The sequence below is a fragment of the Ailuropoda melanoleuca genome, chromosome 2 (genome assembly GCF_002007445.2).
Source record: "Ailuropoda melanoleuca isolate Jingjing chromosome 2, ASM200744v2, whole genome shotgun sequence".
NCBI classification, from domain to species: domain Eukaryota; kingdom Metazoa; phylum Chordata; class Mammalia; order Carnivora; family Ursidae; genus Ailuropoda; species Ailuropoda melanoleuca.
In genome coordinates, this window is record NC_048219.1 from 142,768,519 (window position 1) to 142,780,377 (window position 11,859).

General features: G+C 43.5%; 1 protein-coding gene across 2 annotated transcripts in view; it reads right to left on the bottom strand.

Moving 5' to 3' along the window:
* Nucleotides 1-11,859, bottom strand: part of WIPF1 (WAS/WASL interacting protein family member 1) — an 87,025-nt gene that overhangs the window by 43,788 nt on the left and 31,378 nt on the right. Inside the window, exon 1 of one of the 2 annotated variants that reach the window (XM_002920236.4) lies at nt 3,832-4,035. The exons of the other annotated variant lie outside the window; for it this stretch is intronic. The gene's annotated coding sequence lies outside the window, so the exon portion shown is untranslated. Of the gene's footprint in view, nt 1-3,831; nt 4,036-11,859 lie in introns of those variants that run through there. 2 annotated transcript variants of the gene reach the window in all.

The following is an 11,859-nucleotide window of genomic DNA, read 5'->3' on the forward strand; positions in this document are numbered from 1 at the left end:
GCCCCCACCCCCACCACCCCAGCCTGTCACATTTGGCCATCTTAGAAACTTTAGTATCTTTGCATGAAGTTTGCTTCTGTTATTGTTACTCTTCCTCTCCTCGGGCCCAGGCTCAGAGGGCTGCAGGCAATGAGGCAATCAGCAAAAAGAGGAAAAACAAAAGACTGCTCAACCCAAGAGGAAGCAAAAGGTAGAGGAGAGAAACAAGCTTTCCTTCATAAGCAAAGCACAGCCCCCCCCCCCCCCCCCGCTGGTTGTCACTTATTCTCAGTCCGAGCTGGAGCACACGCCTTCTGTCCGTGGCACCCCTCATTTCTTAAAATGTACTTGCTCTTTTCTTATCATCATTTAAGACAATAACTGAAATGAATCCTGCTCATAGGTTGTCTCCTCAATGGTAAGGCTTTGTGTCTTGCTGTACTTTACAGCGTCCCTGCTCTTTAAGAAAAACCTCTTTTAGAGTTCTTTCAGATATACAGTTGGTTAATTTGGGGGAGGGGGAGTGGGAAAGGCATTTTTCAGAGAAGACATTTTGAAACATCGCAACCTCATTAATGTTGGTAGCACACAAAGTCACAATTTTACCGTAAGAGTAACTGTTGGGAAATCAAAGTTGTGAAGTAAAATGATTCTTTTTAAATCCGCTGCCATACGTGTTTAATTTAAAAGTTAATGCAAATTTATAGGGGCGCCTGGGTGGCTCAGTTGGGCATCTGACACTTGATTTTGGCTCAGGCCCTGATCTCAGGATCCTGAGATTGAGCCCCAAGAGCCCCTCGAGTTGGGCTCCGGACTCAGCAGGGAGTCTCCTGGATATTCTCTCCCTCTCCCTTTGCTCCTCCCCCTGCTAGTGCTCTCTCTCTAAAATGAATAAATAAAATCTTTTTTTAAAAAAGTTAATGCAAATTGATGCACATCCAAATCCTTTTCAAAGTGAGACAATGAAGGTAAGTTGAATGCTCCCCCCACCTGCAATTGTTTAGCTGTGGCAAAAGGAAAGGAGCCCTTCTCTACCTTATCCACAGAACCGAAAAGTATCATGTTTCCTCCCGCTACTTCCCGTCTCTTCTAAGTATTCTCTTAAAGGGGATCAAGTCTTAAAGCTAAAGTTTTATTAAACCCTCAGCACATTTCGTTTTGCCGGAGGAGGAAGAGCTACCCGTGTCCACACCCCCGCGTATACGTCAATACACTCAGTATATTTTATTCGTTTTTATCATTGAAAGTGTGGTCTTGTAATACAAGCAAAGGTGTCACCAATTTACTTCTGAAAAGGCCAAAAGACTTAGGAAGGAAAATGTCTTCCTTAAGGTTACTTGCTTTAAAGATATTTACTGTTGCTGTGACATTTAAAACAAAGCATTTGTAATCCCAGAGTCTCAGGACTGGAAGAGGACATCTAGTTACCTCTACACTGAATTTATGAAAGAAGCTCTTGAAATTATAGACAACTTCTTTATACTTAGTTGTTTTTTTTAAATGATTTTTTATTATATTATGTTAGTCACCATATTTTATACTTAGTTGTTAAGTGGCCTTGGGTAAATTACATAGCCCAAGTCCAAGTCCCCAATAAAATGGGGATAATGGTACCTACTCAATAAGGTTATTCAAGAGTTAATGAGGCAAATGCTTAATAAGTATGAGCCATTTTTTAAAGTAAAATAAGTAAAAGTAAAGAGCCTAACATGTAGCAAGTCCTCAATACATGTTATTGTCTTCCCCTGCTATTTGGTCATGAGAAAGAAACCATAAATTGATTTAAACCCTGGCCCACATGGAAACATCCATGTAATCCTCCGTATTACAGATGAATGGTGAAGGGAGATGTGTATAAAGTGCATTTTAAAGCATACTAATTAAGGCATTCCTTATTCTAGTATTTTTTTCAGTTTTAATTTTCAGGAGTGAGGGTTGCAAAATACAGAGGTATTTGTGATATTTCAAGGGAAATGCTCTTTTCAACAAGACTTAAATGTACCGCAATTTGGATAAACAAAAGCAAGTCCAACCTTAAAGCAGAAATATTCCACAATTTAAACAGCCAGAAACTTACAAAGTAAATGACATGTTCATGAAATGTTAATCAGACTTCAAAAGGGCAGAAAACTTGAAAGGTCCAGAAATTAGGGAGCTCACTTCCTCTTACATTTGAGCACAGGTTGGGCAACTTCTAGCCCACGGGCCAGATCTAGAATCTTTGTTTTTTTGTTTTTGTTTATTTTAAAGATTTTATTTATTTATTTGACAGAGAGAGAGAGACAGCCAGCAAGAGAGGGAACACAGGCAGGGGGAGTGGGAGAGGAAGAAGCAGGCTCCCAGTGGATGAGCCCGATGTGGGGCTCGATCCCAGAACGCTGGGATCATGCCCTGAGCCGAAGGCAGACGCCCAACGACTGAGCCACCCAGACGCCCCTAGAATCTAATTTCATCAACGAGCAGAGTGAAACTGCTGCTGGACCCCAGGGAATCATTTTTATCATGGGTAGTTCTCTGAATATTGATTGCAGTTTATCCAGCATCTGTAGAATCCTTAAAAGTTTAAATATTAGAGTAATTCAGGAGATGTGAACAATTAACTCGTGTCTGAATTTTCAAAGAACAGTGAAAAACTGACTGTGATTCTAGATAAATCATTTAAACATCTTTAGGCTATAAAAGGAAAAGTTTTCACTAGATTAAGTTCCAGTTCAGAAGCAACGCAACTTTGTGAAGTTAATGGGTAATACTTAAGACCTACAATTCCAATGACGAGGAAGGACATGGCTTCCACACAGACTGACCTCCTGCCTTTCCCAACCTCTCACCTTCCTCTCTCGCTATCCTGACTTATTCTTTCTCTTGCCTTTTCACTCCTTGGTCTTTCTCACTACAAAGCTGTCCCACTTATCTGAATCAGAATCTTCCTGAAGCCTTTTCTCCATTTTACCACTTCTCCATTTTCTACTGTATACACTACTTATACCATTGAATTATTTGAAAGAACTTATTGACTAAATTTATATGTGACCTCTTAATATTTTAAAGCTGTATTTTATATTTTCCATGGGGAAAAAGGAATATGTCAAGTCACTTCTTCATATGTGCCCCAGAGGCAAAAAAAAATTTTTTTGATACAAAAAACTTTCCTTAATCCTAACCTGTAGGTCTCTGGATACATTGCTTGAAAATGTTAAGTTACCATATTTTACGACAAATGTTCATCATATTCGCTGTAAACAGCTGTAGCAAATGCTACAGAATTTGATTGGCAGAAGTAGCTATGCACTGCACTGTTAGGGGGCTGAATAAAAAGATTCTAAAGACAGACTGTCTTCTTCCTAAAATACTCTGCCTAGAAATGGTTTAATTTGGTATTTGAACTTAAGTGACATATCTGTAGCAACAGAAAGGCAACACCTTAGTTCCATGGTACTTTCCTTTGAAGTTTCCAATGACTCCCTTTACTTTAAAAGTACTTACTGCTACTCACCAAAGCGACAGTTCAAAAGCAGCATGTGGACGACTGTACCACACACTGAAAGGTTATACTTACAGACAAAACCCCCCCATTTTAAATGGGAAAAAAGAATTCCTGTGATCCAAACTTGTCCAGTGGTGAGGAAAAATTCTACTGAAAATCTGCCTTACTTTTTGGTACAAAACACAAGTTATGAATTGCCCACAATCACCACAGTGTTGAAACTAGCATTCTCTGCAACAGGAATAGATTACATGGTCTTCTACTGAAAAATCAAACTATCTCAACATACCATGGCCCATTAAAAGCCATTTCGTTCTTCCCTCCAGCTGATAAAGGAAATATATTTAGTTTGAATATACTTTTCTTACCATTAAAGGACACCGTAGGAAGGCATGACCGGGGACACAGGTAGGCAGACAAGATGTGAGCCCGGAGAGAGAACCATCCCTGAAAAAGACGTCATCTTCCAACCGAAGTGTGGGGTCGTTTTTGGATAGCCATTTTGGACAAGCTCTGGCCTCTTGTTAAATGTGACATACTGAGTCAGAGGCAGACGTCTTTCTGTGGTTATTCGCTTCCTGTCTGATTAATTTGTTGTTTGTTCCTTCCTCCTTTGCTTCAGAAAAAGAAACTAGGTTGGCTTTACTTAAGAATCAAGCAAGGAAAAAAGCCCCTAAACTTAAAAAATTAAATGTTTCTCTTTTCCATAAGGTTGTAACATATCAGTTTGGTACAGTGACAAGAGGAGATCAGGAAGTCCATCCAGTCGGCAGGCCAACATTATTCTAGATACCTGCACAGAAATAGTTGTTCAGAGAGCCCGAGACTCCCTCAGGAAAATGCCGCTTGAAAGTATCACTCTCAATATTGACTATACCGTTTAGTATTAAGGAAAAGTGTCACCAAGCACTAAAAGTTCTCAGCTACACCAATAATTAGGGTAATGATTCTTCCTCATCTACAGAGCATTCGAGTGTGTAGAGAGAAAGTCACAGATGCAGGTGAAGAGAGCTGGTCAAGTGTATGAAGGCAAATGAGTTTTGAAATGTGATTTTGGTGCCCAAGTCAGGATAAATGATACACAGCTCAAGTCCTATGAAGATCCAGAGCTTTCTGTGCCAGAATGTTTTGTTTCTGTCCTCCATACTTAACAGGATAACAATAACTCTCCCAGAAGATGCTTGACAAAAGCACAGAGGTAATGAGCGCAGAAGGAGGAGAGGCAGATTTCTCATTATTAAAGGACTCTAAGAAGTGGAGAGGCAATGCACTATATGTACAAAGCCTTGAGTTATGTGCAAATATTCTGAAAATGCTCATCATTTTTTCTTGAGGCATCTGAAAGGTTCAGACTTATATTTGCAACACATAGCGTGTAACTGAGAAGAAAAACTCAGGACCAAAAAAGTTATCAGTTGAAAGAATGAAAAACGGAGGCACATTTCAGAAACCAACCTCACTGTGAAATTAGAACCCTGAGTCCTGATTGTGCTGGGTTCAGAGGGAAAAGGCATGAAGAGCCCACACGTTGGCTAATATTCCCTTCCCTGTAAAATGACAGGACTGGGTAGACCAGTGGTTCTCAATTCAGGTGGCGGCTGGAAATGTGTGGACTCATTTGTAGTTGGGGGTGAGAAGCAGTGGGTTGGATGGGGGGGGGGCTCTGTAGCATTCAGGGGTGGAGCCAGGAATGTGGAATTGCCTATGATGCTTTGGATAGTCTCACCCAAAATACCTACAGTACTCCTACTGAAGAGAACTGGGATAGTTGATGTCTACGTCTCTTCCAGACTCTAAGTTCTTTGCGATATGAATCTAGCTGCATGAGTAGAGTTTTATGACACGGGGCCATGGCAAAATTCCTGGAAGTAGAGCACTGAAGGATTAGTAATGGAGAGTTCTCCACTTGGCTTGGAGCCATCTTACACGCAGGTGTGGGGCACTCGACAGAAGTGGAGGCCTGCTGCTCGCATCTCCTTCCCTCTCTGCTAACCTCAGGAAAATAGAAAACTTGATCAACTACCGAGTGAATGCCTGAGTGAACCTTTGGGGAAGTTTAACTCTAGTTAGGTCTAAAAAGGGAACATGGGCAATAGGATGATTTCTCTGTGTATTTTCAGAATTATTTTGAAGCTCTCTGAGTGAGGCACTGCAAATACACACGTGCACGCAAATACACACTCAGCATTCAGTACACATACGGTTCACGTCCATTCCCATCCACCAGGGATGGCTCAGTTAGGGGGGACAATCATTTAGAAGGCTGTAGCCCCCAAGGTGCAGAAGGAAGCAGTTGTCTAGAGTTTGGTTCTACTTTCGTCTTTAATGAAAATGTATAAATACAGCCAACTTTGGACCCATTTATGAGGTGTCTACTAGTCACCCCAGGACAAAAATCAGATAACGTTCCTCCCCTGCTTAAAGCCCTCTAGTGGTTTCTCATTCCACTTAAAAAGTCCAAACTCTGCCTGGAGCCCTCAAGAACCCACGGTCTCTGGCCCCGCCCTAGCCCTCTCACCTCATCTTAAGTAACACCCCTCCTTGCTAATTTATCTTCCAGCCCTTTCTGTTCCTTAAGTGCATCCAGCTCATTTGCATCTTGGGGCCTTACACTTGTAAGCCCTCCTCCCCAGGACACTCATCAATCTTTCCTTCTCAATCTTCAGTTTCAGCAAAAAGGTCCCTCCTCGTGCCCCATCTCTGTGCCTGTTCTCTTTTACGCACAGCATGTGTCATCACTCGACATTCTTTTCATCAATTTAATGGTTTGTGTACTTGTGTGTGCCCACTAGAATTCAAGCTCCACGAGGACGGGACCTTCCTTCCTGCTGTCGTTTTGGCATCTAGAATCGCCTCTGACACTCCGTAGGTGCTCAATAAATACGTTGAATGAAAAAGAAAATCATATCTCCTAAAAATTCTTCCATAATATAACATTTCCTTAAGATCTTTAGACTATTTCCTTTTGGGGCACCTTGGTGGCTCAGTCAAGTTAAGCTTCCAACTCTTGGTTTCGGCTCTGATCCTGATCTCAGGGTCATGAGATCGAGCCCCGAGTTGGGATCCATGCTCAGCCGGGAGTCTGCTTGAGATTCTATCTCTCCCCTTCTGCCCCTCCTCCTGCTTATGTGCCCCCCCAATAAATAAATAAATAAATAAATAAATAAATAAATAAATAAAATTTAAAAAAAAAGATTGTTTCCTCTCACATAGAGAATAAGGAATGCCAAGGCTAGACTTGAACCCTCTTTTCAGGAAAATTTAAGTTAAAGGGAACTTTAACTTGGCAGACCAATCTGAGCTTAATGGTAGAGTAAAACAATAATCAATCAGCTCTTGGACCAATCAGGGAAAGAATCCTCCATATTAATGTACAGAAATACAAAACCAAGAGTAGACAGAAGATTATAAAACAATAGCACAATTCTCACCAGTCTGGGAAAAGCGGTAAAGGATCACAGCCTACGACCCTTCAACGTAGACTGAATCAACATGTGTAAAATATGAGAAGATTTATTTGCTTATAATTCTGGTTTTCCAAGTTGTGTTTCCATAGCTACCTGTAAGAACATGGTTTTTGCCCTGGTAGTATAAAGATGTTTTAGAATAGGGTTTCCTCAATTCTGACACACCTTCCTCAACAGCAAAATGCTTCCCTTATAGCTTTTTAGGAGGAAAGAGAAACCATGCCAGATTAAATATATGCAGTTATTGCATGAGGAAATCTACTTTCAAAATGTTAAAATATGGGAATTATGTGATTTAAAGAAGCAGAAACAAAGTAATTTCCCTCTTCTCCACAAAATAATCAGTACAGTTACACAGAGGTTTGGTCATTTAAAAATAATCTCAGAAAGGGAGCCTGGGTGGCTCAGTCAGTTGGGTGGCCGACTCTTGATTTCAGCTCAGATCATGGTCTCAGGGTTGTGGGATCGAGCCCTGCGTCTGGCTATGTGCTGGGCAGGGAGTGTGCTTAGAATTCTCTCTCTCCCTCTCCCTCTGCCCCTCTGCTTGTCCACTCCCTCTCTCTCTCTCTCTCTAAAGAAAAAAAAAATCTCAGCAACACAGAGAAATTGAAAACAAGTTTGTACTATTCGATGCCCTATTACTATAAATTGGTATAACCTTACTTGGGTTTGTTTTGGCAGCTCAGCGTTAATTCATCCTACTTAAGATGATGTCCTTCAGTTTTTGTCTGGAGACCCACCTCTCCCTCACTCTCAGACCTGTGGGTCCAGAGGCTTTCGTTCCCACTGCAGATACAGGAAGAGCATGTGATTCAGGGCCGGCTAATCACAGTCTTGCATTCATTTGGCCCCAGGGTTTTTGAGTGATGGCCCGTGAACTCATTAGAACCAAGGGAACTTGTGGCCTGAGGCAAGGACATTTCCGCCAGATGGGCTGGCGTGGGATCTGTGAGGACACAGGGGCTGAAATGGCCACACTAATCCTTTGACCACGTGGGGTGTGAAACTGAAACCAACAAAGTACGGAATTGGGGGGGTGTAGTGGAGAAAAACCGGCTACTGACTTTGTTGGCTGAATCCGTCTGTACCTGAGGCTAGCCCTTTTTCTGGACTTTTAATTTACATTAACAAACAAATTCTCTATTTTGTTTGAGCTGGTATAATCAGGTTTTCTATCATTGGCAAAACAAACACTCTTGTGACATAGAAATCGGTACTAGAAGTGAGTGTTGACTTTGACTAACCCTAAAATATGCAGGTGACTGAGTTAAGGTCAAGCGAAGGCTAGCACAGGCTCTCCTGGGCTAGGACGCTGGCATCCTTGCTACGTGATGGCCACACTCATGCTTCTGCACCCACCTGTTGAATTCTTGGCCTCTTAAGTCCGTGAGCCTACGGATGGTGTACCATTAAAAGATTTGGAGGAAACATTTAGAATGTTGGCATGTGTTGGCTAGTTCTTGCAGCCTTCGGTAAGAACTACAGAAAAGAGATAATTTAGACTGAAACTGACTGGAAGCACAGAGAGAAAAAAACTACAGCTTTCTATTAGAGGCCCTTTTTGCCTGTGATCTGCTATCAAGATGGTTGAGAGTCAAATAATCTGGAACCCTGTAGTTTGGAAAAGTCAAAATGTCTATGCTACCCTACGGTTAGATAAAATAGGGTCAAAACATAAGAACCACATCAGGAAATATGTTTGGAATGCAGGAGAACCCTGATACCCCATTGTCTCTCCAAAGACCCGTTCAGTGGGTTATAGAATATACTAGAGACTGGTGACTGATATCTCATTCTCTCGTTCTCCAAATGGGAGTTTAATCACAAAATTCCTCTATTGTTCTCCGTCTACTGTTGTATGCTGGGTATCAAACTCTGTTGGAGCCATACACGCAGTTCTGTGTTTGCTACTAGCTGCATAAAGCTAGTATAAAGAGTTTAAAAAATGAAAATACAGTACTATATTTTATTTAACACCCTATTTCAAAAATATCGTTACAACATGTACTCACAATAAAAAGGTATTATTAGGCATTATGCATTCATTTCCTCACACTGCGTCTTCAAAAATAAGCATGGATTTTACTACTGGCAACATTTCAAGTGCCCAAGAGCCACTACCATACCGGACAGCACAACCCTANAAAATAAGCATGGATTTTACTACTGGCAACATTTCAAGTGCCCAAGAGCCACTACCATACCGGACAGCACAACCCTAGATGACGAGGCCTGGTGGGAAAGAGCCCCGCCTTACTCGTCCTTCCCCCCCGGCGGGATACACGGATGACGCTTCACACATAACCACAGGCAGTCCTGGGGAGGTCTCCAGGCTACAGCTTCAGGGCTAAGAAGCGTGTGTCCCTCTTGGAGCCATCCCTTACAACAGGGCACTGCTAGGTGTTTTGGGGTTTGTGGCCAGTAGAATTAAAGACCCAACTGGCTTCTCCTTCCTAGAGTCTTAATGCGGGTGGGGGTGCAGAAGAGATCCACAGACTCAAAAGCCTCGGTGGTCTTCCCATGTTCACCAAGTAAACTCTGAGGTCCTTGCAGGGACTCGCAGGATCTGACAGTCTCCTACCGGTCTACTTCCTGCACCGCTTCTCCTAGCCCCCCCCCCCGCCCCCGCTTTGTCCTAGTGTGTTTGGAGGACAGCTTTGTCCCGGTCTTGCGGCTCGCTCCCCTCACTCGTTCGCATTCCGCACTGTGTGTGCACGGGCTACAGGAGGAGCCCCACGAGCGCGAGTTGGCCTTGGTCACTGCTGTCCCCCGCTGCGCTGTGTCTGACNGTTCGGAGGACAGCTTTGTCCCGGTCTTGCGGCTCGCTCCCCTCACTTGTTCGCATTCCGCACTGTGTGTGCACGGGCTACAGGAGGAGCCCTACGAGCGCGGAGTTGGCCTTGGTCACTGCTGTCCCCCGCTGCGTTAGAGCCATGTCTGACGTATCACTGGGGCTTGAGAAATAGTTGCAAATGGATTTGAAAAGCTTCTAACTCCAAGTTTCTTTTCATCCTTCCTCTCACCTGACGTGGGGAGTAGGCTGCCACACACGTGGCTCTAGGGAGGGGGGCCAGGGTGAAGGAGGTACGTGCTGGATTTCTTCCTCCAAAAGGACCTGGGGAGGCTCTTGCTTCTCCAACAATTGCTGACACAGGACAGCCACTTAGAACGACAACGTGGGGACCTGGCAACACATGTAACAACTCCTTTTCAAGCAGGGTTCTTTGCCAGTGTCGGGGATATGACAGGACCTCCTACTTAAGTTAGGAAATGATGAGACTCACTTGGAAAGAGAAAAGGAGACCCGCATCCGCAGTGGCAAGAAAGAGACCCCAGGACTACCCAGAAAGAACAGTCCCATAATGGGTTCACATATTCATATTCAATCTGGATTTTATCCCCGAGGGCCGGCCATCCAGTACGCTGGGTTCTGAGCACCCAAGGGAGAGCCCTGTTTCTCCACACAGTCTGGCGGTTGTATAATCAGCAAACAGCAAACAACAACAAATGCTGACGTAGGAACATCACTAACTTTATGTCTTCGAGGGACAAATGCTGTTTATGTGTGGGAAGACCTTTCATGTTTCCTTTGAAAGCACTGTCTTGTCTTAGGTAATTTAATTAAAATGCAAAAATTTCCCAGTTGGTCACCAACATCCAATACAAGTTGCCCCCAGGGGGAAAACCCATGTGAAATACAGAGAGAAGTTTCTTTCAACTCAAGGGGAAAACTGGTGGAAAGCCCCATTTTCACATCTTCCTGTGTATCCATTTGTGCACACAGACAAGGAGAAAGTACTGGCATGTGGATAGCTGTGTGTTCCTTTTGGTTGCTAATCGTTAAGTACAAAGCGCAGGATGCGGCCTTTACAATTATTTCTGGGGTGGGGACAAGAGCGATATTGTTCCTCATTCAGACTTCTCTGTACAGTTACCCGGTGTCTCTCACTGGAGGGTAGAAACCATGCGGACAGGAGAATCCTTCCACGGGGTACTCAGGAAACAAGAGTCTATACAGCTCTGCACCTTTGTGCCTGACATCACCCATCTGAACACTGCAGGAAGGGCTCAGTGACCCAAGACTTCCCCTGGGACCCCTGACTGCATGAAGCCAGGCCTGGCTGGTGCAGCTGCTACCTGGAAGAGGCAGGCCCAACCACTCTGCATGTGGACAGGAAATGGGGGCATCTGTGGGTGTCACAACAGTGTGGGCCCTCCTAGGATTTAGGCCCGGGGACTGGCCCACTCAGTAAAGAATTGTCCCACGTGATGTTCAAAGGTCCTGTTAGAGATTGATGTAGGAAAAAAAACTGCTGGTAGTTATCTGATCCTAGACCTTGGCTCCATTTTAAATATAAACTCAAAGTAATTATTGCACTGTCGTATGAGCCCCTGAATTTTCCAGTAGTGCAACTGTCATATAAATGAATTACTATGTTTTGCTCAGATTTTTACTGACAGTTTTTCACCCCTTCTGGAAGATCATGTGCCCAAAGACATTGCCACTCCAGGAACGTCGTTCCCTCTTACCCAAGTTGGTGTGAACTTGCACCTGCCCGCTCACAGTGGTTACAGGTGGAGATGCAAATACTCAGCCAGTTACTTCATTCTGCCTGCTAATGAGTTGTACCTGATCACTTACAAATCGAAGTCATTTTGTAATAAATTATGTTCCCTTTATCTCTCTCTTTTCCTTGGGGGGGAGGGGCAGAGGGCAAGGGACAGGGAGAGCATCTTAAGCAGGCTACATGCTCAGCAGGGAGCCTGAACGGAGGCAGGGCTCGATCCCACGATGCTGACACCATGACTTGAGCCAAAATCAAGAGTTGGATGCTTAACTGACTAAGCCAAACAGGTGCCCTATTTTTTTTTTAAAGATTTTATTTATTTATTTGACAGAGATAGAGACAGCCAGCGAGAGAGGGAACA